This window comes from Xenopus tropicalis, chromosome 1 (assembly GCF_000004195.4).
Source record: "Xenopus tropicalis strain Nigerian chromosome 1, UCB_Xtro_10.0, whole genome shotgun sequence".
Classification (NCBI taxonomy): Eukaryota; Metazoa; Chordata; class Amphibia; order Anura; family Pipidae; genus Xenopus; species Xenopus tropicalis.
In genome coordinates, this window is record NC_030677.2 from 117,408,735 (window position 1) to 117,436,193 (window position 27,459).

Consider the following 27,459-nt stretch of genomic DNA (forward strand, 5'->3'; position numbering starts at 1 on the left):
CCTGCTACTTGTGCCTGCACCCGAATGAATAGAATACGCTCGGCTGCAGGCACATGTAGCCGATATACGCATGAAAACGCAAGACTTTGCATTCTCACGCATTTTCATGCGTATATCGGCTACATGTACCTGCACCCCAGCGTATTCCATTCCAGGGCCATACAGTATTAAATCATCATCATCATTTATTTATATAGCACCAGAAAATTACGCAGTGCTTCACAATAAATTTAAACAAACAGGGATCTTAAAAGTTTAACAAACAAGGGTATACAGAGGAGCAATAGGATGAGGGCCCTGCTCACAAGAGCTTACAATCTACAGGGGTTAGTGGTACATTGAAACACAAGGAATGAGGATACTGATTGATGATTTATGATACATATATAAATGTCTGATCAGTGTAGATACATTGCATATGCTTCCCTAAACAGAAGGGTCCTTAAGAAGCATTTATAGATTATAATATGGTTAAATATGGTTAAATATGGTTAAAATCCATAAAATTATAAAATGTCTATTTTTGGAAATGCAAATACACATCATTTAGCAGCAGTTTTAAAAAAAGAATGGAATCCTTAATCTGGCCCATTTGCACCTGTAGTCCTCCAAAGAAGGTTATAGATGCAAGTGAACTCTCCAATGCAGCAATAGTTAACACATTGTTAAATAACATGGTAAGATGTCTGTGCAGTTTTTACATGCCAATATTATACTGTATTCATAAGAGCACTGTTTAGTTTTAGTCCTTGTAGATCACTGTGCATCAACTGGGCCACTTTCACTAGAGCTGAAAAAGTTCCATTGTATAATGTTACAACATACTTTATGAATCCATCACTGATGTTGCTAAACTACAGCTCCCAGCATGCTTTAACTCTAACTAATGTCAGTGTATGCTGGGAGTCGAGCAATGTTTTGTTGAAGCAACATTGCTCTGAATGGTTTATACCCCGTTAAATATACAAAGAAACATTCATTTTTTGTTTCTGGTTTAACGTATACTAAGGTTAAATGCAGTTTTCTATTTCCCCTTTAGGTGGCACTGTGGCATTAAAGCATACATTGCACAACAATCTGCAGAGAAGTACAGAAATGTGTGTTAGCACAAATACTTTTTCTCCACAATGACCAGTTCTTAGTTTTGTAAAAAAAAAATCACTCTGACCAAAAAACAGAAATACACACATGCCATGCATAATATATTGTGAGATGCTTACCAATTTATTAGTGTCAATAATGTCCAAGGCTCCAAGCTGGAGGTTATATGGGAACAGAGCGCACATCTGTATGAGGTTTTAGCATCAGGAATGCATAGCCGCACATCTCTGGGAGACAATAATTCCCAATATTTCAATGATATGGCAGGGTACTAATAAAATACAATCTTCAAACTTACTTTATTATTACAGAGAAAAAGGAAATTTTAAAATTTCAAAATGTTTCAAAATTAGAATTATTTTCTTATAATGGAGTCCATATGAGATAACCTTCCCATAATTCAGAACTTTCTGGATAATATAGTTGTAAAATAAAAAGCTGCTCCTGGGCTCTTATTATACATCTGTTCCAGCAAGATATTACAATGTGTGATAAAGTTATTAAAGCAAAGTAGATGTTCTCACTCAGCATGCCTCTCTGATAGGACAAGTATCATGTTTTGCAAATTGATGGTACACTGAATTAAAAATCTACAAAATGTAAACACATGAATGTAAAGCAGTGATCATCCCCCTACCAAGCTCTTTATGTCCTATTACCAAAATGTTCCTTTCCCATGCTTATAAAGGGGTGGTTCACTTTTCAGTTAATTTTTAATATGTTCAATAATGTACTATTCTTAACAACTTAGCAATTGGTCTCCATTATTTATTTGTTATAGTTTATGAATTATTTGCCATCCTCTTTTGCCTCTTTCCAGCTTTTTTTTATTGCTTATCTCCTATTTGGCCCCTTGCCTATTCATATTCCATTCTGTCATTCCAGTCTGCTGAACAAAAGGATCAAAAACTGAAAAACCACAAAAAAAAATGAAGACCAATTGCAAATATCTACATCATACTAAAAGTTAAACCAAAGATGAACTACCTATTTAAGAAAGATGTAAAGTAATATAGTTCCTTTTCAGGATGACTTTCTTTTGTCTCGAAATATTGAAAAGCAGCCTGTTTTACCGGTATTATAAATGATAATATCAAGCCCTACAGGGGATCAGGCTAAAGCACTATCGCTATTAAGCCTTATTAAAAAATATTTGAGGCCCTAATACCACATGTCTTTCTTAGCAGTTCTGCTCAGTATTCTAATAAAAGTCATAGTTATGTGCAATTGTAACTGAATTGAGCACAAGATGTGCATATTATTAGGCTTACTTGAACAGCATGTTCATTGTGCTCTATTGGTCTGGCCCTTACGGGCAGAGCTTGCGGATATAAACATCAGTGTGAGGTGTACCTAAGATCTCCAGCCAGTTTCTCTTCCTCGCTAATTTCAGTCCAACGGAAGATGCTTTGTCTTTTTAACATTCGCTGACTGCACACTGAATTAGAGATTTATTTGCAACGAAAAATCAATTAGTCCTAAATTTATTCATGGATTTCAGGCCTAGCGATCAATGCAAGTCCACTCAGTGGACTCAAGGGGACCCAATTCATCCCAGTTAATGTGTCTGAAGGGGAATTACCATTGATGCTTCTTCTTTTCTCTCCCTTTTAGGTCAGAGAGCAGTTCTCACTGTCACGGACAAGAGCTGGAAGAAATAATTTTGCATTGCAGCTTGCTAAACAGCGCCCTGCTTTATTCTTTTGCAGTGTCTGACACCTGTATAGGTCAAAGTGCACAGGTTATAGCCCAAAGAAGTCTATTTTGGCTACTGTTAAAAAAACAAACAGCAAAAACAATTTAAAAAAACAGAAATATGTAATAAAAAAAAGAAATCTAGTAAATGAAAAGCAAGTATCTAAGACAGTTAATATTACACCCTTTTCATTTGTATGTATCTATGTACTTATTTATATAGCACCACTAATTTTATTATCATTTCTAGAAACTTTGCAGTCTTCATTATTTATTTATTTTTTAGTTAAGTTATTTGTCTTCCTCTTCTACATGTTTTCAGCTTTCAAATGTTATTGTTACATTTTATTAGTTATCTTTATATTCAGGCCCCTCCTATTCATATTTCAGTCTTTCATTCAAACCATAGTCTGGTTGCTAAGGTAAACAAGATCCTAGCAACCAGCTGCAGAAATTCCAAACTGGAGAACTGCTGAACAAAAAGCTAAATAACTGAAATACAAAATAAATGAAAATCATATTGTCTCTGAATATTATTGTCTACATCATACTAAAAATGAATTTGAAGGTGAACAACCCCTTTAAGCGCCTACACCAAAGAGCTTACAATCTATTAGGAAGAAGTGACTGGCAAAAACTAAATGGCAAGAGGAACAAGTGCTTAGGTCAGGGGTTTTTGCAAAGTGCTTCCTCTAAAAAGTAATTTAGCATTATTACCATATTAAAGCTATTTATTAACATGATTATATAGACCTGACTTGTTACACAGCACTTTACAGAGACAGTTAATCATCCACATCTGTCCATGGCTCAGCAGAGATTGCAGATTCATATCCATACTACACACACACACACCGCTTTCATGTTTTCAGGGGCGTGTTCACTTGCCTGTATGTTTCTGGAGTGCATAAGGAACCATGCAGATAAAGGAACTTACTAAGTTCTTGCAGGAAGATTCCAGGGTGGAACTGAACTCAGGACAGCAGAAAATGCCTGATGAAGGTGGGTGTTGTCACTGTGCTATCACAATTTGTATATTACTCAAGCACTGTATGAGTGTATCAGCAAGGATTTCAGTATCTGACCAGTGCATAAGAGACCATACACAGTAGGAACACACAGAATGCATTTCATTTAAGAAATAGATACATTGTCCATTGTCCATTTATTCATACTACTTTTTCTAATCAGACCTAAATTATTGTTCAGACCTAAACGTCTCAATTGCAGTTTGCAAATAATAGTGCAGGATTATGTTATTCACAAGCCCATTATTGTTATTGCTTCCATCCAATAAGGGATGAAACTTATTCATCCAGATACAGTGAGCAAAGTGCAATGTTAAGTGCAATCACCATGTTTTTTCCCCACAATGCACCATCTTTTCCCAGAATGCATACGTAATTTCAGGTGCAATGTGAGTGCCAGATGCAACTGTGCTTCATCTGCTGCAGTTGCACTGCATCCAATGCAATTGTGTCTGATTCATCAAAATCCATGCAACTGTGTGTGCACCTTCTTTGAAGTCTATCTGGCGTCATTTCCTGTGCCAGAAACTTCCAAATTATAGAAGGACCATCTCCCATAGAGTTTATTTCACACAAATAATTCTAATTTATTGAAATTATTTCCATTTGCTCTGTCGTCATAAAACAATAACTTGTACTTAATTATAGAAACATTATAATAGAATCCAAACCTTTGTATTTGTATTAATGTTATGATATACTGTTCAATTGAGGGGACAGAAAATAACCTCTCAGTTAGCAGTGAGTTGCGCCTAAAACCATTTTCATTAAAGCTATGTGTATCTAAATGCACTCCTTGATCTTTTGTATAATTGCAGCTCAGTTCTTCCTGACTTTTATATAAGTACCGCTCAGTCCTCTTTCTTACATTTATTAACACAGGGGAAGACCTACCGTCCACTTCTGGACATGGCAGTAGCTTGAGGGTTCCCTCAGTGCCCTGTGTCAAAAGGCGCAGCACACATGTGCCTAAAGAATTGAGTGCAGACGTCGCTCTCATGGAGAACACCGGAACTTATGTGGGAACATACAGGAAATGATGCCAGACAGACTTCAAAAATTGTCCTTGCAGCTGTTCCCAATTTGCAACAAAGTGCACACACAGTTTCATGTATTTTGATGAATCAGATACAGTTGTGTTGGATGCAGCACAAGTGCAACAGATGAAGCACAGTTGCATCTGATTCAGCACTCACATTGCACCTGAAATGACACATGCATTCTGGGAAAAGATGTTGCATTCTGGGGAAAAAACATGGTGACTGAGCTTGAAATTGCACTGTATCTGGATGGCATAAGTGAATGAACCCTTATGTCCCTTGTTCCTGCAATTGGAGTTAGAAACAATAAGCTAGGGACAGGCAAATCCGATCAGCAACCTGGCTGGCCACCTCACCCCCCCAACTGTGTCCAAAAAAGCCTGGGCTAGGGGTGGGCAGAAGAGGTTCCTGCCCCCCCCCCCCCCCCTCTCCACCTTTGTGCCCTAGGCAGGCTCTTCTGCCTACCCCTATTTCCTGCCCTGCAATAAACACATTTTTTCATCACTAAGCAATTGTGTTATTTGATTACAGTGTAAGATAAGGCAAAATGGCATAATAATCTTTATATGTAAAATAACAGTGTAGGGACCCATAGGGTTAAGCTCCCTATGGCTTTATCCCCTACCTCTTCACACCTCTATTGTTATTGGGTAAGAGCCCCTGTACTTGAATTACAGTTCTAACACTATTCGCTATAGGTTTAGTCAGGTTGACCACTCCCCTTGCAGACAGATATAGTGTCTAGCAAGGAGGAGTGGCTTCCTCTTTTGGCTGCATGCTGTGTCCCAAGCAGAGCTCCATTTGAGCCTGGGTGCAGACGGTAGGCCCCAGAAGCCATTGTACCCTAGAGGACATTACACCTCTAGTGAAAGTCGGGGACAGGGCCATGTGAACGAGGATAAGCAAGCACAGTAGATTTATTTAATAGCACTCTCTAGGAGAAGTGAGCATAGTCAGCTTTAGCTAGAAAGGGCAGCCATTAGCCCCATCAAAGGAGTGATTAGATTCTGGAGTAATCTCCTATCTGGCAATGTTGCCTCAGTGCAGGGCCACTAGAGATAGTGACAGGCTAGAATAACCCTGATCCCTACTCACCTGGAGGATTCACCCACTAGAGGTTATCAATCTGAAGGAGCTCCTACTACTTAGACTATCTCCTAAGGGGTACTGGTTAAAAGGTGTATCCTCCCTCTTCAGCATCAGATCGTATTTCCATTGTACCATACTACTGCTTGTCTTGTGAGTATATGAATACCCTGATCTCACCATTGCTTGTCTTGGACAATAAATCTGTATTATAGTTCACCATAAGAATCCTCTGGTGTCCATTTATACCATCCGCACCACACAACTTCAGTCAGTTGTAGTTCAACTACACCCTCAGCTCCTATTCATTTCTCCCACTTAGCGGAGGCCCATGCCTAAGAATGAAGTGTCGCATGTAACACATGCGCTACACTACGCTACTAGCCTGGATTTACCTAATCTAAGTCAAAATAGTGTTACAACAGTAAGATGTATGACATTCTCACTGGTAAATCTCTTACATTTTACAGGAGAGCAAAGATTTCCAGTAAATTTCTACAAAAGAATATATACAAAACAGATTTACTACACATCAATTAGCATCTAGTCTATTTTAACAAGTATCGTCAATAATATATACATAGTTCACATCACTCTGCCACTATACAGAATATGCATATAGCCATAGTCTACTGTCCTCAGCCTGCATCTTTCAAACCCCACAATTCCCTGCACACATGATGTTAATAAGGAAATGGACATCAGTGCAATGCATTGTGGGGTTTGTAGTTCCTGCATGCTGTCTGTGATGAAGCTGTGATGAAGTTGTTACAATTTGCCAGGATTTTAAATGATTCAGAAAGAGAAAAATTGTTTTGCCTCAGGTTTCAGCATATAAAAATGGTATTTATTTATACTTTTTGAAAGAACAGATTACAGTGATAGGTACAGATATGGGATCCCTTATCCGGAAACCCATTATCCAGAAAGCTCCGAATTACGGAAAGCCCGTCTCCCATAGACTCCATTTTAATCAAATAATGCAGAATTTTAAAACTGATTACCTTATATTGGATCCCAACTAAGATATAAATAATCCTTATTGGATGCAAAACAATCCTATTGGGTTTAATTAATGTTTTATTGATTTTTTAGTAGACTTAAGGTATGGTGATCCAAATTACAGAAAGACCACTTATCCGGAATACTATTGGTCCTGAGCATTCTGGATAAGGGATCCTATACCTGTACTGTGTATTAGGAAGCTGGAGTTCTCCTTTAACTTTTACCCTTTAGTAAATATGTCCCATTGTCTCTTGTCATACTATTTAAAAGGCTACTAGAATCAGCTGGCAATACTAAAGTCTGTACATATATAAAAAAAATAATAATAGGTGAATGCTTTTTATTATACAGTAAAATACTTGTTCAGACAGTACTATATGATGAAGAGCAGGATGTTAATAACTCTCAGAAGGTTGCAAATATCTATAAATAGACTAGAGAATTACATTGATTTGATATTTCAATACTGTTTCTGTAATTTGCCTTGTTAAATAAGGTTACTGAAATGTACCATTCTTTATTTTGGAAAATCATCTGGTGTTTTTTTTGTGCATGAGGAATAACTGAATAAACCAAGGTCAGAATACGGCGATTCTCCCTTCAGTGAATACCAAGCATATATGCTCCCATGTTGTCTCTGCAAAAGGAATCAAATATATAAACATGCACGATCTGTACAGAGCTCCTACTAGCACTCTTGTGGGCTTCTTTGAATATTTTAATGACTTTCTCTCTTGAATCAATGAACTGGGATAAACCAATCCACGGGCAGCCTTTCATCAATAAACTCTGTCGAAATGTGGACTCAGCACACGGGGAGATTAGGGTGGGTTGCAGCAGAAAACTGACGAAGAGTTAATTATCTTTTTTTACATTTGTTTTTTTTTTTTTTTACAAAATACAGTCAAAACTTAACTGTTTAAATGAGGCATTTAATTGACTCAGAGTGGTTTATAGAAACAGCAATACTACAGCGAAAATACCAGTGATACCTCCATAATATTTTTTATCATACTTTTTTTGGTTTTTAAATTGTGTTACAGTGAATAAAAACATTGTACTGACATTCTTGCACTGACTCAGCGTAACTAGGTTGGTAAATAAGGTTAACAATAAGCACACAGGCTCATAGGTCGTAAGCTGTCTGGTAAACCATGGGGTCTCCATGAAATTGTGAGGAGTGTGTGGGGCCTGGACAACAGCAGCACAGTGACTCCACCAAAGGGGTTATCCTAAACAGCACAGGTTTAAATATATATATACAGGTATAGGACCCATTATCCAGAATGCTCGGGACCAAGGGTATTCCGGATAAGGGGTCTTTCCGTAATTTGGATCTCCATACTAAAAAATCATTAAAACATGAATTAAACCCAATAGGGTTGTTTTGCATCCAATAAGGAATAATTATATCTTAGTTGGGATCAATTACTAGGTACTGTTTTATTATTACGGGGAAAAAGGAAATCAGTTTTTAAATTCTGAATTATTTGATTAAAATGGAGTCTATGGGAGACAGGCTTTCCGTAATTCGGAGCTTTCTGGATAACGGGTTTCCGGATAAGGGATCCCTTACCTGTATATATATTATATCTCAATGGGTAACAAACAATTATGTATGATGTTTAAAGTGATATTGACACATTCCAATTTTAACTTGAAATTTATCACATTTCCTACATAAAACCTAGTGCTATAATTGTTTTCTAAGGAATGTGTCCCCCTGCCTCCCCCAGTTCACTCCCTACCAATCTGTGTCTGTCCCAGGAATGGCAGCTTCCGGGTTCACATCACACTGTGGGGGCGGGGCAGTGTTCTTATAGGCTAGGACACTGTTTACATTTGTTCTCCACCCTATTAGAGCATTGTCCCGCCACCATAACTCATGAAGGAAAGAATAGCAGTTCTAGGTTTTAATCAAATAATTAAACATTTTAAAACACATATCCTGTAATAATAAAGCAATACCTTGTACTAGAACCCACCTAAGATATAAGTAATCCTTCTTGGAAGTAACACATTCCTGTTTGGTTTATTTAATGTTTAAATAATTTTTTAGCAAACAAACTATGGTAATCTAATATACAGAAAGACCCCCTTTATCTGGGAAAACCCCAGTTTTCATGCTTTCAGGTATCCTTAATCACTAAACCACTAATTGTTTCATAGCAATGGTAGCAATTCCTTTCTAGGTAATTTTAAACTTGTATACACAATACATTTATTCTGCTTGGACTTTTTGTAAATGTAAAAGTATGTAAAACTGAATGTTGATTCCCTTTTGATGCCATTTAACACAGGAGCTCTTAGATTAGCATAGTGTAATCCATCTTTCATTTCGACATGGAATGTGTCTGTCAGAATATCTATGAATGCCATATATAAATAATTCAGGGTAGGAAGTAATGGTACCTGGTTAAGTGATTTTTTTTTTCAAGTGAATTGCCAAGCTCACTAAGCCATCAAAAATAAATAAATAAAAGGAGGTTGCGATGAGGAATTTTTAGAAACCCCCTTTCTTTATTGCAGCAAGACTTCTTTTTAAATGAACAGTATTTCAATTATAGCATGATTTTTAATGGGAGAACAAAGAGTTCTCACTTTCACAAATCTTTTCAAAGTTTAGCGAATTTTTCGCCAACGCGAAATGGGATAGACTCGCTCATCACTAGTTTGAACAGTAAGACTTTCTGACACATGTTTGTTTAATCAACAACAAAAGTCACTCTTCTTAGCAAAGTTTTGCATAGAAAGCCACACTGACTCATTTTGAATTGTTCATTGTTTTTCAAATATACGTTGTATCCATAGGCAGGGGCCGAGGCAAGTCAAAACTCTGCAAAGTGCTACTTTTGAACTGATTTTGTAGAAAGTTTGTAAAAATAATTCTAATTTGTAAAATAATTGTAGGAATGATTTGTAGTTTACAGATTAACCAGTTCTGAATTTTTCAGTACTGTGTTTTCTAAAAATATATGTTTTTAGGTTTGTCTTACTATTAGGGGCTTGTTCTACACATAAAAAAAGGCAGACAGTGAGTTTTGTTTTCAGATCCTGAAGTGTCAGCCATTAAAGTTTGTACATTTTGTTTATATTTTGAGGCTCTATATGGCCTATAGCAGGGATCCCCAAACTTTTTTATCAGTGAGCTACATTCAAATGAAAAAAGAGTTAGGGAGCAACACAAGCATTAAAAATGTTCCTGAGGTTACAAATATGGGCTCTTATTGGCGATTTGGCAGCCCTTATGTGGACTGGCAGCCTACAAGAGGCTCTGTCTGGCAGTACATCTGTTTTTTATGCAACCAAAGCTTGCCCAAAAGCCAGGAATTCAAAAGCGCCTACTTCATAAGCACCTACTTTGAGGCCACTGGGAGCAACATCCAAAGGACTGGTAAGCAACATGTTGTTCCCAAGCCACTGGTTGGGGATCATTGGCCTACTGGATGTGTGCTTTCAGGCTCCACAGACTTTACTTTATGACATCTTCATTTTCATACAAGCTGTATGAGAAATATCCAGCCTCTTCTTGTAATAAGCTAGACAGCACTGGCCTAGATAAGTAATTATATGTAAAGTGGCAAATTTGTATAAACTTTGCCACTTAAGAACAAGTGGGAGACAAGTTAGCGCAAAGAACACATTTTTAGTCAATTTTCAATAACAAATTTTATGAAAGAGTTTGCTTTTCTAGTTCTTTGTACAAAAACATATATAACCATTCTGAATTGTTCTCCTCTTTTTTTTTTTTTTGTATTTCAACAAGTCTTTATTGAATAACACACAATTTAGTTACAGCATTACTGTCTCATAAGATTTAAGTACATACTTGTAACATGTTACTTTTAGATATAGACAATGATCTAGGGGGGAAGGGGGTGAGAGGGGAACTGGAGAGGAGAGAATAAGGGAAGAACGATCAACCGCACTGGAAGCAATACTCAGAAGGATCCAAAGGGAGGAAAAGAGGAGGGAAAAAGGAGAAAGGCAGAACCAGAACTACACAGCATTTTTAAGGTAAGTAACAATATGGTAGTTTTACAATATCTCGGTATGGCATGACAATTTTTACTATAGTGGTCATAGGCTATTATGGGAGTTTAGATAAGAGAGCCCAGGTTGCCAACACAAGACAAACGCCTGCTGTTTCTCATATATGGAGGAGGTAATTTCTTCCATTATATATATATCATGCATAGCTACAATCCATTCCTCTACGGTAGGAGGGTTTTCATCTCTCCAATGCCTGGGAATAAGAATCTTGGCTGCAAGTAGCATTTGTAATAAAAGACTATGTTTAAAGGTGAATTCAGGTATATCTGTATGGTATAGTAGTATTAATTGAGGAGTTTGTATTGTTTGGCAACCCAATATCTCTTGGCAGATAGATTCCAAAAATGAGACAATATTGGACATGTGAGTGGGACCCCTGTGCAGAGTTACATCTCCAGCAAGTATCATTCACTAACAGGTGCATTCGAAAGAGTTGGAGTGGGGTTCTATACCATTTCTAAAGTATTTTATAGGAATTTTCTTGATATCTATTGCTGATAGAACATCTCGCTATAAGCCTGAATATTTTCCCCCAATCTTCTTCCTGCAGATCTAATTGAAGTTCCTCAGTCCAGGCTCATGTAAAGTGAGGTAAGTTTGGATATTTCTTGGATAGTATCAGTTTATGTTCTCCTCTTTTTACATCACTTTGTGGTTATCTTTGTGTGTTGCAAGTTTGAAGGCACTATTATATTTCAGGCCCTCTAAAAGTTACATATTTAGTTACTCTGTCCATATATTGGAGATAAACACGTTTAGAGTCTTATTTATCAAATGTCAAATTTGTGAGAGTTTATTTTTTTACAATTCGAATATACTCAAAATTTTACCAAACTCAAATGTTTATTTATTAAAAAATTCGAGCAAACACTGTGTACATCCCCTTTGATGAGTCTCATGAAATTGAGTGTAGGACTGGTCAGACCAGGCATGACTTAGGTGTCGTTTGTCTGTTTATGAAATCAATGCTTTAGTGGTACAGACCTCAGTCAGACAGAACCAAATGGGGCCAGTAGGTCAGGTGACCCATATGTCATCACTAGACAGTGAGAAAAATACGAAGCAGTCCACTTGCCTAGGGCTCCTAAAGGTTTAACTGCACATATGTGCTTAATACTACTCTATTCTGCTATTCTGCACTTACTTTAAGCAAGATTAATGCATCTGAACAACTCCACCAATCTTATAAGAAATCACTACTGGTATGTACAGTACATCTAAATACTGTATAATAGCCAATGATTTTAGCTTTTTTTTTTACTTTCATTCATTTCCTTTCATTGTGCTTTAATATATTAGATATCTTTTTCTGTCTGTATGAATAATTGAATAATGTAGTCCAACTCTCATTCCACCCTGACTTTGTAATCTAAAAATGTTTCCCTTGTGTGTCTGGCATGGCATTTTCTCCACTGGCATATTGGGTAAAAAATGCCAGTTTGCTGTCTTGCTATACAAAATTATATCCAGTATATTAAAATAAAATTATTTGAAACAGTGTCTGAAGATGTGATTATTTAGACACCTTTAGCCTGCATTGTTTGTCTGGACAGTCCTTGCAAGACCTTGACTAATATGAGTTGTGTGTAGGATGCAATGTTTGCAGTCCCTCCCTGTCGATTTCTAATGTCCAACTGACTTTAAGTTGAGCGTATTTGAGCGTATCCACCTTCAAGGGTCTTTAACTTTAACTTAAGTTAGCAAGACCAGGAAATTCAGCAGAACACAACATATATTATGGAATGGCGCTAATGGTACACAGATATACACATACAGTATATATATCTTTGCATTAAGAAAGGGGACTTCAGTCCAGTATTCAGTCCTTATACTGTAGTTGTATTATCCACATTTTACCTCCTATGTAATAAAAGGCACAGATGCAGTGACCCATACCAGCTAAAAAGATGTTTGCTTTTAAACAGGTGACCAATAAATGGTACCTTCTGATTTATTGCTTTAGGTGACTAGAATTATAGCAAACTTTGCACCTTCTATTTTATAACTCCAGTTAATGTACTGATAACTAGTAAAGTGCAAACTTTTTCAGAAAAGTATTCAGTAGAATAGAATAGTAGAAGCCATTATCAAACTCCAGAAAAACATCACATTGACTTCAAATATATCAGACAAAAATCCTCTATTCCCAAGGAACTAAATAAACATGTAAATATAAGCACTGCAGGGGTCATTTACCTACTGCATTGCAATGTAGATATTGGAACAGAAGGAGGACAGGCTGAGCAGTGCCAAACTTGACTGTACAGATGTGCAAAGACCATGCGTTTATGCAAATACCATTATTCTCACAACTGACTAAGGCCAGTTTAGCACACTGTACCACATGGGGGTTGGAAGGTTGGATGGGTGGAGGGTGCAAGTCCAGAAGAGGGGGAGAATAGAGTGCTTGAGTGCACATCCTGCACATCTGACACTAGTTACACCATTTGATCTATTTGCGTGCGCTAGGTGGGTGAAGGCATGTAAGTGTCTAATTTTCCATTCCCTACCCATCCCCTAACTTCAGCATCATTCAGATGGGTACTAGTGCTTTTATCCACCTTAGTGCTTTTGCATTTGTGTCTGGGGTCTGCATAAATGGCCACTTGTGTCTTCTTTCATGTTAGCTGTAAAAATTAGAATTCAGCTAGTTGTGCTTGCTGGAGAAACAACAGGTATACCATATACTATATACATAATGTACATAATGTGTTGATAACGTTAGGGGACCAGTAATTTTGTGCTCTTATGGAGGTCTTGTTCAGTGCAGCAGATCCACCTTAAAGGAACCCTGGACCAATGAATGGATATCATTTGGGGGCTATGCAGAGGTGTGTGAAAGAACTCGATGTTTAATAACAAAGTAATACTGATAAACCCAAACCCCACAGTAATCTCCCTATATTACATAAAAGTACGATAACCAAAATAGTGCTGGTAGTCAAATTTCCCAAGGCAAAAAAACTTTTTCCTTGGTGCAAAAAGACCTAGCTATACTTTTATTTAATTAAATAATCATGGAAAACAATTTTAAAGCTAAGTGAACTTTTGTTTTCTCTGTGCATTACAATCAAATACTTTCTAAATAGTCTCCTGTTAAACACATCCTGGCCATTCATTTGTAAGGTACCATTATATTATTTTTTTTCTGCCAACTACATAAGTCTTTTCAAGTCTCTGGCTTCATGGTATCTAATCTAATAATCAAGTTAAAACCCCTAAAAAAGCCCTGCTGAAGCATTTGAAAAAATTAAGATATTTTACATGTACCAGTTTAGTTCTCTCTGAGTTTGAAGCGAAAATGGATTATAAGACTCTTAGCATTTGTTTGAGACTTTCTTAATCTCTACTAATGCAGTTTAAATCCTTTCCAAAAGTGTCTTCTTATGGAAATCTAGACATCTTAGGACTGTTAATTACATGGCACTTTAACTACTAAGTAGTTCAAAGAGAGGTTGAGAGCGATTATCTTTAAATTAATTATTTGAATGACTTGACTGTTGCTGCTTTGAGCTGCAGCTTTAATTTCTGTATATTTTACCAGAGGAATATACCAGTGAAATAAAGTATGTCATGTGAAAAGAATATTACTTATATCTGTTTCAAAAACATTAAGCTGTCAGTGAGAGTAACAATATTACATTTGACAGAACAGTAGGCCTGGGCCCAGCTGCTAAGGCAAAATGATAAATCGTTGGTGTGGGGATAACTATCCAAGCACGGCTATGTACAATATCATAATTTATTTTATACCTTTGTAGGAAACAGAACAGTAGAAAAGATTGTTTGACTGAGTTTGGTTATTTACAGTGTAACTGGAACAAAGCTCAGGTGTTTTAGCGTAGCTTATAGATAACAACCAAATCTTTGTTGCTAAAATAGGTTTAAAAGAGAGATTGACAGGTAGCCAAAATGGATTGCAAGAACCGACCTTAATTCTTTTGGAATTCCAAGATAATAGAAAATGAATGGTGTGATCCACATTGCAAATGGAAGTGAAATTGAGTGGTTTATTAGATGCGTGTTAAAAAGGACAGATAGTGTAAACTCTTAAAGGCCACTTTAGTTTTTGTTCCAATATACAGTGGCTTGCAAAAGTATTCGGCCCCCTTGAACTTTTCCACATTTTGTCACATTACAGCCACAAACATGAATCAATTTTATTGGAATTCCACGTGAAAGACAAATACAAAGTGGTGTACACGTGAGAAGTGGAACGAAAATCATACATGATTCCAAACATTTTTTACAAATAAATAACTGCAAAGGGGGGTGTGCGTAATTATTCAGCCCCCTGAGTCAATACTTTGTAGAATCACCTTTTGCTGCAATTACAGCTGCCAGGCTTTTAGGGTATGTCTCTACCAGCTTTGCACATCTACAGACTGAAATCCTTGCCCATTCTTCTTTGCAAAACAGCTCCAGCTCAGTCAGATTAGATGGACAGCGTTTGTGAACAGCAGTTTTCAGATCTTGCCACAGATTCTCAATTGCATTTAGATCTGGACTTTGACTGGGCCATTCTAACACATGGATATGTTTTGTTTGAAACCATTCCATTGTTGCCCTGACTTTATGTTTAGGGTCGTTGTCCTGCTGGAAGGTGAACCTCCGCCCCAGTCTCAAGTCTTTTGCAGACTCCAAGAGGTTTTCTTCCAAGATTGCCCTGTATTTGGCTCCATCCATCTTCCCATCAACTCTGACCAGCTTCCCTGTCCCTGCTGAAGAGAAGCACCCCCAGAGCATGATGCTACCACCACCATATTTGACAGTGGGGATGGTGTGTTCAGAGTGATGTGCAGTGTTAGTTTTCCGCCACACATAGTGTTTTGCATTTTGGCTAAAAAGTTCAATTTTGGTCTCATCTGACCAGAGCACCTTCTTCCACATGTTTGCTGTGTCCCCCACATGGCTTGTGGCAAACTGCAAATGGGACTTCTTATGGTTTTCTGTTAACAATGACTTTCTTCTTGCCCCTCTTCCATAAAGGCCAACTTTGTGCAGTGCACGACTAATAGTTGTCCTATGGACAGATTCCCCCACCTGAGCTGTAGATCTCTCAGCTCGTCCAGAGTCACCATGGGCCTCTTGGCTGCATTTCTGATCAGCGCTCTCCTTGTTCGGCCTGTGAGTTTAGGTGGACGGCCTTGTCTTGGTAGGTTTACAGTTGTGCCATACTCCTTCCATTTCTGAATGATCGCTTGAACAGTGCTCCATGGGATGTTCAAGCCTTTGGAAATGTTTTTGTAGCCTAAGCCTGCTTTAATTTTCTCAATAACTTTATCCCTGACCTGTCTGGTGTGTTCTTTGGACTTGGTGTTGTTGCTCCCAATATTCTCTTAGACAACCTCTGAGGCCGTCACAGAGCAGCTGTATTTGTACTGACATTAGATTACACACAGGTGCACTCTATTTAGTCATTAGCACTAATCAGGCAATGTCTATGGGCAACTGACTGCACTCAGACCAAAGGGGGCTGAATAATTACGCACACCCCACTTTGCAGTTATTTATTTGTAAAAAATGTTTGGAATCATGTATGATTTTCATTCCACTACTCACGTGTACACCACTTTGTATTGGTCTTTCACGTGGAATTCCAATAAAATTGTTTCATGTTTGTGGCTGTAATGCGACAAAATGTGGAAAAGTTCAAGGGGGCCGAATACTTTTGCAAGCCACTGTATAAAAGGGTTCATTACAAACTCAACGTGTAGTATGCAAAGTGCAATTTCCAAAGCAATGTTTTTTAACCATTATGCATCTTTTCTTAAAATCTTTGTTTGACATATATCTATAACACTTCTGCAAGTTGTGTGGGGAAAAACCAGAAGAACATACATAGTAAACCTACACAAATCAAGGAAATAACATACGCATGTAATGCAGATTGTGTCCTGAAATCAAACCCACCACTATGCCACCATTAAGATTTTTTTGGGCCTATAAGCAATTGCTAATCAGTATTCCATGTTTAAACAGAGACCGGCATTAGCAAAGGTTTGGAGATATAAATCATTGTATTTATTTAGCCAACAATTCATTTCAGTTCCAGGTCCTGGTGCAACCCCCACATCACTTTTATGCATAAATTTTTAAATGTTTATGGATTTGCATGTCAGTACTAGCAATAAGGTTGTGTGATTCCAATATTAAAAATGAAGTCTAAGTTAGCCAGGAAATTACATGTAATGTGTTGTACCATGTAAGAGAGTATCTTTTGTTGACCAAATTAACCTTTTAGTACAAACACCACCATTACAGTCAAGTGGAAGACTTGTTTTGGAACAGTTAAAATGGAATAAACTGGAGATCCATGTGGTCTTGCAGATGAACTCAGTTTCAGCTTTATTCACAGGCACTAGTAAAGCTTATCCAGTTCTAGGAAGTTCACACAGATTTCCAAATTAAAAATAGAAATGGCTTCAAGGATTCCCAGGCTGCTTGGCTATTTTCTACTGTCTACTTTCTTCATATCCCTGCTCAGATCAGGTGGCTCTAATGGCTTTTAGGTTTCTGGCACAGGATAAGGCTTGTGTTAGAGTTGTCACCTCTGTATCCGTGGGACCTTTCTAGTCCCAGTGCCCTACACACAAGGCTGGCAAGGTACCACTGGCATACTGACCCCTTACCTTACTCACTGGGGGAGCCACAGCTGCATCTCTGTCTCGCACCACCCAGTTACTTTATGGATTTGGCCTACAACTAGCTAACCTAACTATATGGCTCATCTTAGCAGCTTTCTAAGGTAGCAGACCTCAGGCTCTCTGACATCATCCACTCTATTAGGGGAGGAGTCCACTGATTTTCCCCCTTTATAGACTAGCTACTGCTATAGGAATCCCTTTCCCTAGGACAGCTGGCCTAGAACCTTCTCAAGGGGATTCCCTGCCTAACTCAATATAAACTATAAACTATATAAAATAAAATTACTTACCATTTACATATGGACTGGAAATCTTCAGAAGGGGAACTTTTTGACAGCATATTAAGAATATTAAGCATATTAAGAAATTTTAATTACATCCTTAACTTAAATTTGGTGAAGGATGTGGGCAGTAAAAGCAGAAATTACATTTTTATAGAACTTCCCAGAGTTTCCCATAAAAGTTTTGCACATTTACAAGGTCATGTATAGGATGAAAGATTGTCATTTGAAAACTGCAGTAGGATTTGCATTTGCAGTTTTCTAACTGTAAAAATACTGGGGTGCAAAAGCTTACAAGGTAGTGAAATTATATAAAGGATAATATAAACACTTAAAATTAGAATTGCAGGTCACAGCATTATTTATATTAATGGAATGCAAGCAGATAAATGAGAGATTATGTTATTCTAGAATCAAGTTTAAGATTAAGAGAAAACTTGATATCTCCTTTATATACCATTGGTTTGAATGGTAGTGACAATTATAAAAAGGTTCAATGACTACAAACCAAGTTAAAGTATATGTGGTGTATGTTAAAAAAAAAAAATAGGTTTAAAAAAATAGGTTTAACATTGTAATAGATGGAAACACTACTCCATAACTAGAACCCATAGAAAGCCATATGTTTGAGTTTAAGCAGCACTACATGCTACTTGCTTATTAATTGGTATGAGTTACACAATACAAAATCACTTGTTATTATGGTATATTATCCTGATAATCCTTTCCATAGCCTAGAATGTGACTGATGAGATGAGGAGCAAAGCTGTCCACTTTACCAAAAGTTGAAGCTGAAGGAGATGTCATATTTAAGTGAATTTTTTCGCCAGGCATGGATTCACAGCGAATTTCCACACTTCGCCATTGGCGAATTGTTTCGCAAAACTTCCGGAAAAATCAGCAGTGGAAAAATTTGTCACGTGGAAATGCTTTTTGTTGCGTGTCAAATTGGGGGAGGTCGCATCAATAAAGGTGCGGTCTCGTACAAAAAAAAAAAGAAAATTGCGCGACAAATGCGTTTTGCAATTTTTTTGCCATTTCGCAAATTTTCTTGCTGTTTCGCGAATTTTATGGCAAAGCAAAACGGGACAGATTCACTCATCACTAGTTTCAACCTACAGAGTTACTACTATTTTTTAATACCCCATTATCTGTGTTTTATTGCATTTATTTTAAAAAGTGTACATTCCTAAAAGTTATAAATGTGATATAAATATAGAGAGGATGGATAAACACATATAACATGTTCACCCAGTGGTGAAGTATCTTGGTGTTGCTGTTGAAGTATTCATCATGTAATTACCAGCAACACATAACCAGATAGACTCATGTATTTAATGTTATTCATGTGATTTTGTCAGAAAATTTCTTAACAGCTGGGGACTTTCTTTCATTAAAACTCAATGATGAAACTATTACTTTATCTTCTCGTAAATGACTTGCTGCCTTTGCTTGTATAGACCTTTAAAACTTAATTGTCTCTTGCTTTTTCTAAACAAATACAACAGGCAAACTCTCTGTTTAACCCTTCCTAGTGCAATCTTTACTACGTGACCCATTATATACTTTTTATATTTTAGGGTACAGAACTAAGACACTTAGGGGGGCATTAATTAACATTCATATTATTTTTTTTCATGATTAATGTTTTTTGTGGTAAAACCACAAAAACCACTAATACAAAACCTCACATCTAAAAGAGCTTTTTTTGCTTCATGGTATTAGAGGTTTTCAGATGCTCCATTCCTTGAAAATGGTGGGGTGGTTTTTCATTTATGCTTTTTTAAAAATCTGTTTTAATAAATCACTCGATATTCATGGTTTTAGAGAAATAGATTTTATTTGTGGTTTTAAAAACTGCTAAAACCTCATTGCATTGTGCCTCTGTCTGAGCTTTCAGAAAGAGCCAGCCCTTCACATTAGAACTGCTTTCAGGTAACCTATTGTTTCTCCTACTCCCATGTAACTGGAAGAGTCCCAAGCCGGACTTGGATTTCTTACTATTGAGCTGCTATCTTGCTCCCTTCCCATTGTTCTGCTGATCAGCTGTGGGAGGAAGGGGGGTGATATCACTCCAACTTGCAGCTCAGCAGTAAAGTGGCAGTATTCCTTTAATATTATTAACACATATTTATAGAACACCAACATGTCTATTTATTTATTGTATTTATTTCACCAGGGCTGTACAATATATAGGTGTAAACATTAAACATACATAATGCAACCAATAATCAATTTAACTTGTAAAGAGGGCCTTGCCCAAGAGATCTTACTAGACTGATGGAGGATTATGTAGTACAAATGAACTAGTGGGTGTTTCTGACTGAGAAGCAAATGTATTCAGACTCTTGACTCAGGTTTTCATTTCACTGAATAACAAATCCTACGCTGAGATTTAGTAATCCCTCAAAATAAGTTATGCTGCTTTGGCCTTGCGTTTGGGATCATTGTCCTGCTAAAAGATTAACTTTATTTCAAACTTCAGTTTTTTAGAAGACAAATATTTTACAAGTACTAGAGAATATCAGTTAATTAATGCATTTTCAAAGAACTAACTTTCGGTGTACCACTGCTACAGGTAAATTCACTTTTACGGGTCATTCGTCTATCCTTTTGCATCTTTTCTATACTACAGTCTATTCCAGTCCATTTAAATCTGCTTAGTTTTTCAAAATTTTAATTTCTGCTTGTATCTTTTACTAACTAATTTTTCTTTTAACCCCATTTTTATTTACTTTAATTTGTGATACCCATTTTTAATTGATATATGTGTCTTCTCCTTAGTGAGAGATATTTTTTTTTACAGCCCTAGAGTTTAGTTTTGTATTGTAGTAGCACTGCCCTTTTTGTGGATGTTATTATTAATAAATTAGTTGGTTGTCTCAATCAATGGCCTGCATTTTTAGAAAAACAAGGCCAAAACACAAGAGCTTTTATGTCACAAGTGCAAGGAAATTACAAGGCAGGTGGAAAAAACAGACAAGGCTATCTGCAAGACTATCTGCAATTAAAACTGACCAAGCTATGAAACACAGCAACATACTGTGCAGTGTAGATGTGTAAACCTTCCCACCCTTAATCCAATCTTTACCTCTTTCTCCAACCATTCAAAGTGTCATACAGGTATAAGATCTGTTATACAAAAAAATTAATTTGAAAGCTCTGAATTATGGAAAGGCCATCTCCCATAGACTTAATTTTACACAAAAACCCCCATATCCAGAAAACCTGAAAAACAGGTCCAATACCTATACCTTATTCCTATTCCCTTTCATCCCAAATCAACTCTTTTCTCTTTTGGCATCTGGAACATCTCCTCTGTCTGCAACAAACTTATTTCAGTCTATAACCTGTTAATTACCAATTTCTTTAACCTGTATTCTTTTGCTGAAACTTGGCTTCTTCCTTTAAGCACTGTCTCAGTTGCTGCTGGGATGGAGGGGTTCTATACCTTAATCACAATCCCAGAGTGGGAGAGGGGTGTAGGAGGTATGATGGATTCCTTCTTTCTCCTGCCTGCATAATTAAAGTTATTCCATTTGCCCCATCTATGTAATTTGTCTCCTTGGAAGTTCACTCCATTTGGCTCTTTATTCCTGGTATAGCTTTATATCCTCGGCCAACCTCAGCATCTTTTGTTATTACTGCTTTTAATAGCAATTACATTTGAATATAACTTTAAACCTAATGTCCAAAAGATGGCATTTTTTGGCAAAAGAGGTGCATTTTTGGAGTGCTCCAATAAAAAAAAGATAATGGTTATTATGGTTACCTCAAAACTTGATCAAGTAAAAACATGAAAAAAAACAACTTGACTCTACCCATCATCTATTAATGAACCAAATTTTGATTTCCTCTCGAAAATATACATTTAAGAATAATTGAATTTGCTAATACAATTCCTATTGATTTCTATATGAACTCAACAGCTTTTAGATGCCTATTTTTTATATTCAATATTTTGCCTATGCTGGCTCAATGCATTTGTGCATGGTTTTGCACTACCCTCGTACATTAGTGTACCTTCTCACCATTCATCTATTTTGAAGGCAATGCTGAAATTTACCAGATGTCAACCATAGGAAGATGTTTACTACCCCTTCATGCAATGATTTTTCCTCTTTATATACAATAAAAAAAAATTCTAGGCACTTTAAATTCTAAATGAAAGTTTTACATGTTAACATCATTAGATGAAAGCCATATGAGCCCATGTGAGAACAAGAATGTTGTTAATTATGCATAAAACAGGGTAGTAATTACTAATTTGTTTACCCTCTTAAGGAAACTGTTATCAAAATTATTTCAAGTACTGTAAAGAAAAGGGGGGGGGGGAAATAGGCTTTGAACTTAAGGGTAAGGTACATTGCTATGAGTCATTTGAAATCTCAGATCCCAGCTCTTTGTATTTAGGTTCACATAAGGCTAATAAGGTGATCCTTTAGATTGTCCTGCAGGAACTTATTGAATGCAGATGTGTTTGTGTCATGCAGACATCACACAGACATAAACTATCACATGCATCCAAGTATGTCCATAGAAGATAATTAAGACCTTTATCACTTTGTCTGTAATTGATTAATGTTGTTTTTCTTCATGATCTCAGGGAGTCATTTAGCTCTTTGGGTTTAGAGGAGAAAAGTTCACAGCAGTTCCAGTCTATGAATGTTCATGTCAATCAGCCAATAGCTTTGAAGGCACAGCTGTGCATGCTTTTCATGACTGGTGATATGACAATACTGATGCATATATAGGTATACTTTTATTGTGATACAGTATAATTTTGTAGCTGTAATTTGATATAAAGCTCATGTGAAATGCCTTCCAAAATTGTCAACACTCTCCTCAATAATACTAACATGCATCAATTTTCTTGTAAAACACACTATCACCAATATCCTCTTTGTCTCGGTGACCATCTGGCAATTGCACTACCTTGATCTGATTCTCAGCATTTCACTAACCTTATGCAGATTTTAACTCAAAAACTTCATTTATAGATCTAATCTATATTACCCCATGAACTTACACTACAAAGCTTTCATTTATTTCTGTGCTAAATAGTACAGAAACAGACATTTGCATTGTACTTATTTCTTAAAGAAAAATTTCTAGCACAGATGTAGTCCTCAGAATCCATCTTGGCAAGCTTTAAAGGAGATCTCAACTATAGTTTTCAAGTTAGGTTTCAATACCAACACATAGGGTGCCTTACCCTAAAACTGAAACACATTATTTTTGCGCCCCCAGTCTGTGCGCACAGCCTGCAACACTGCATTCTTCTTGTCTGTGTTTCGCATTTCTCCCAGTGGCCATTTTTCAGACATGATGTCATTATGAGCTCATTTCTCTTTTTTTTCAGTCTGTTGTACAGAGGAGAATCGTTTGATGTGTGCATGCTCAATGAAAATGGATTGAAAGTGCGCATGTGCACCACGCCAAGAGACAAGGAGAATTCCGAAGAGAGGGGGGAAAGGGAGTAAGATTGAGTTTGGTTTTCAGGCACAGGTATTTGAAGAATGGTATGAGGCTTTTCACTGATAAGATTTTTGGTTGGGGGGTTGACATGGTCTTTAAGTTCTAATAGTAGGTAAAAGGCAACCCAAAACACTTTTCATTTATTGTAATGGGAGCTGATATCTGAGACAATTTTCAGAAATTTCATAGAAATCAATAATTGTAGCAAAGTTTTGCAGTTTGTTAGTTTAAAATAGAAAGACATATAATCTAAATAGTTTGAGTTGCTGAGTAGCTGACCTTTCAAAATATGGTTTTCTGGTGTAAACTTAGTTTTTGGGGCCTTTACTACATATAAATTGCAGACAGTGTGTCAGTTTTGCAGTAGTTGAAGTTCAAGCTTCTGAAGATGTTCAGAAGGTACTTAAATAATGTTTTATGGCTTAGAGTGCTGGCATATGACAGAAAGTGACTTAGCCAAGCTGTCAGTCTTCTATACCACAAATCTTAGAAGGATTTTTTTAACTTTTTTTGTTTGGCCACAAAAGGTTTCAAATGATGACCTCCTTACTTAAGGGTATATTTATCATTCTGTATAAAACGTGGAGTGAAGCATTACCAGTGATGTTGCCCAGGGCAACCAAACAGCAATTATATTTTAACAGAACACCAAAGCAAAGCATCTGATTGGCTGCTATGAGCAACATCACCAGTAATGTTTCACTCCATTTTTTACACAGCATGATAAATATACCCCTTAGTGTCCTCTAGACCACATGCCAACCACCATAATGCATAGGTAATGGAAGTGCATTGGACATGTACTCAACATGGACTCAACCACCAACATTTGCTCTTCCCTGGACACCAGATGGAAAGCGGAGAATAGGCTGGCCTAGAGTGACGTGGTGATGTACAGTTGAGGCAGAACTTAAGAACGTGGAACAAATATCGGGCACAGTCTTAAAAGTGTGAAAAAGTTGAAACTCTTTGTTGCTGCCTTATGCCAATGAGCATCATAAGCAATGAGGATGATGATTACAAAAAAAATGCTGAATTTTGAAGCAGAAAGATCTGTTTGGAGAGAGGGAGAAAAGGCTGCCATGTAGGATGTGAGAAGTCTAAAATTCACCAGTAGAAATGTTGGGTTAGGGTGCCCAGCCCCAAACCTATGGCCAAAGGGAGTGGATTTCACAGTGAACACGAAAATAGCAGGCGCCCAGTAACTTCACTCCTGCTACATATGGGATGACTATATTGCGCCTTCTCTCTGCCTCAGGACGGTTATTCCTTTTGGTGTTCCTGTTGGGCTTAGTTGCTCCTGTTTTGACAAAGGCCCAGTCTGGGTAGCCACAAGCTTTCAGTGCTCCTCTGAGATGTTTACATTCCTTGTCCTTGGACTCTGTATCAGTTGTCACACTTTCCGCCCTGTGGTGTAGAGTTCTAATGACACCCAGTTTGTGTTCCAGCGGATGGTGGGAATCGAACAACAGATATTGATCCGTGTGAGTTGGTTTCCTGTATACTTCTGTTTTCAAGATACCCCCCTCTTGAATGGATATCAAACAGTCCAAAAAAGCAAGTTTGTTCTCATGGACATCCTCCCTTGTGAACTTGATATTATTGTCCACTGAGTTAATGTGTTCAGTTGAACTGAAGAAGCTGCTCGGATGAGTAGTGAAACGTCTTCAATGATTACTAAACAAGTCCAGTTGCTTTAAATTTATTTATACTAGATATAACATGACCTGGATGAATGAAAATCTTCATAGACAAGATTCAAAGAGTTTTGCAGTAGTCGAAGGTACAGGCGTAAACATTCATATTAACCATTTTCATTTGGGGGTCTTTACAGGGCTCGTAGGTTTGTAATTCTATGCATATAAGACATCAAACTGTTCATAGGAAAAACATATAGAAATTCTATAGCACTATACATACACTTAGTTTATATTGTCTGCTTTGAAAACATGGGGATTTTATCATTATTTGTATTTTCATCTAATATTACACAATGTTTCTGAAAATTCTGTCACATTTAGAAAGCTTAGGTTGTCCTCAAATAATATGCCATTTTCTAAGTAAACTTTTCCCCAAAACATACTTCTAGAGAGAGTGAGGGAGCACAAAATTTTAAAAAAATGCCTTGCATCCAAGGTGAATGAAGTGTGGAGGATAAGTAACATGCAAAATGGCAATAAGTACCTATAGCCAGGTAAGGATAGGAAGAAATCAATGCTATTTAAACCTTCTATATGCATTGCTATCAAGCTAATTTGTGTTCCACAAACTGGAACAAAGAGCTATATTACATGAATCAATGAAATGCCACATTGTCCAATGAAAAGGCATTATATTCAATTACAGTCAGAAGTAACAGTACATTCAGTGTCTGCAAATTCTTTAAATGGTAGTGTTGTAAGCCACTACTAGCATTAGAACGTGGGCCCTCCTGACTGCTGACTGCATTTCTCTTACCACTGGGCTATGAGGGCAACTGCATATTTCTGTGTGAATGCAACAAATTAGCTTTATGAGCTATTTAGGTTCAACCAATCATAACTGCATAGGCAAGAAACAATGAAGATTTATGAAGGATATCAATTGCTATATATTCTTATTTAAATACAAGTTTTTCATTGGAAGGCCTTTGATTGGTAGCCTTTCCAAGCAAACCTGTCATCCTCCTCCCCTGCACAGCTGGGCCTATGTAAGACCTCTACCTTTGCCACTTCCGGCCTTGGCACTCTAGCCTTAGAAGTGTGGCCTAGCTCTTGGTATTCCTGCCTTTTCCTGCACCTTGTTCTTGCCTTGTATTCCTGCCCTAACCTGATATACAGTACTACATAGTTTCCTGTATTTTTGTCTTATCTTGATCAGTTATTTTCTGTCTTGTTTATTAATTGGTCGGACATGTTCCTGCCTAGTCTTAAACAAGACATAGTGTAAAAATTCTTGGGCAAGGGTAAGCAGACATAATGTACTATATTCCAGGCTTAATAAAGAGATATTTTATTAAGTTTTGTGTAACATTGGTAAATTCACAAAGGAGCTGTGTTTTTCTGTTATATACGGTGCACTGAATATTGTTGGCCTTGGATTTCGAGAAGCTTTTACATTGCACCTCATTAAGGGAACTGCTGCCCTTTTGAACCTACTGGTGACCTCACACTCTTTTCCAGTCATGTAATTTTCTTTAAACTTGAGCAGGCCTTATTACAGTCACATTTTCACAGCGCACTGATAAGCCAGCAGTGACAACTACCTCATTCACGCAGTATTAAGAGAAGGATGCATTGGCAGGCACCACATGCACAAGGTCGTGTCAGAGGAGGAAATCCAGTCAGCCAGAGTTGTGAAATACTGTTCCTTAAACAAAATAAATAACAAGCCCTATTTACTTTATATATCCAAATACATGTTTCAAATCATCTGAAAGTCAGAGACACCCAAGTATGCCTGAAAAACCACAAAGCAAAAGAGCGACGGAGGGTAAAAAAATAATTTTAAAAATGGCTTACACAAATGTCCACATCCCAGGAAAGAAAAGAAATATATATATTTTCTCTGGACCATTTTAAAGAGTCGACATCCTGTGTTGGAGTTCTCTAATCATCACCAGCACAATTTACAATCAGAACACACAGAAAGCCAGTTCAGACCAGCTCATCTGTTGATTTTGGCCGGGACCCTTCATCTCACTGTGTGCAGCTGCCACTAGAGACATGGGGGACTCGGCAGAGAGCCCGAAAAAGGAGGGTGGGATCGGGAAGCTAAACGAGAGGAAGCATGAACACACAGGTCTGCTTCATTTCAACACACGACACTCAAGGGCTTTCCTCCCTCCTTTTTCTTTTAATAGTCTTTTCATTTTACTACCTCTCTTCGTCATTTTTCTGTAACCTGAAATGAAATAGGGACCTCTCATGAGCCGCTGCGCTCCAGGCGTAAGGAACTGTAATGTCTGGCTTCCAAAAACTGTCCCGTCAAAATGTGCTTCTGATTAGGTGGCTTAATTACAGCTGTGAAAACAATGTTGATTTAGTCGTTAAGATTCCAGAGCATG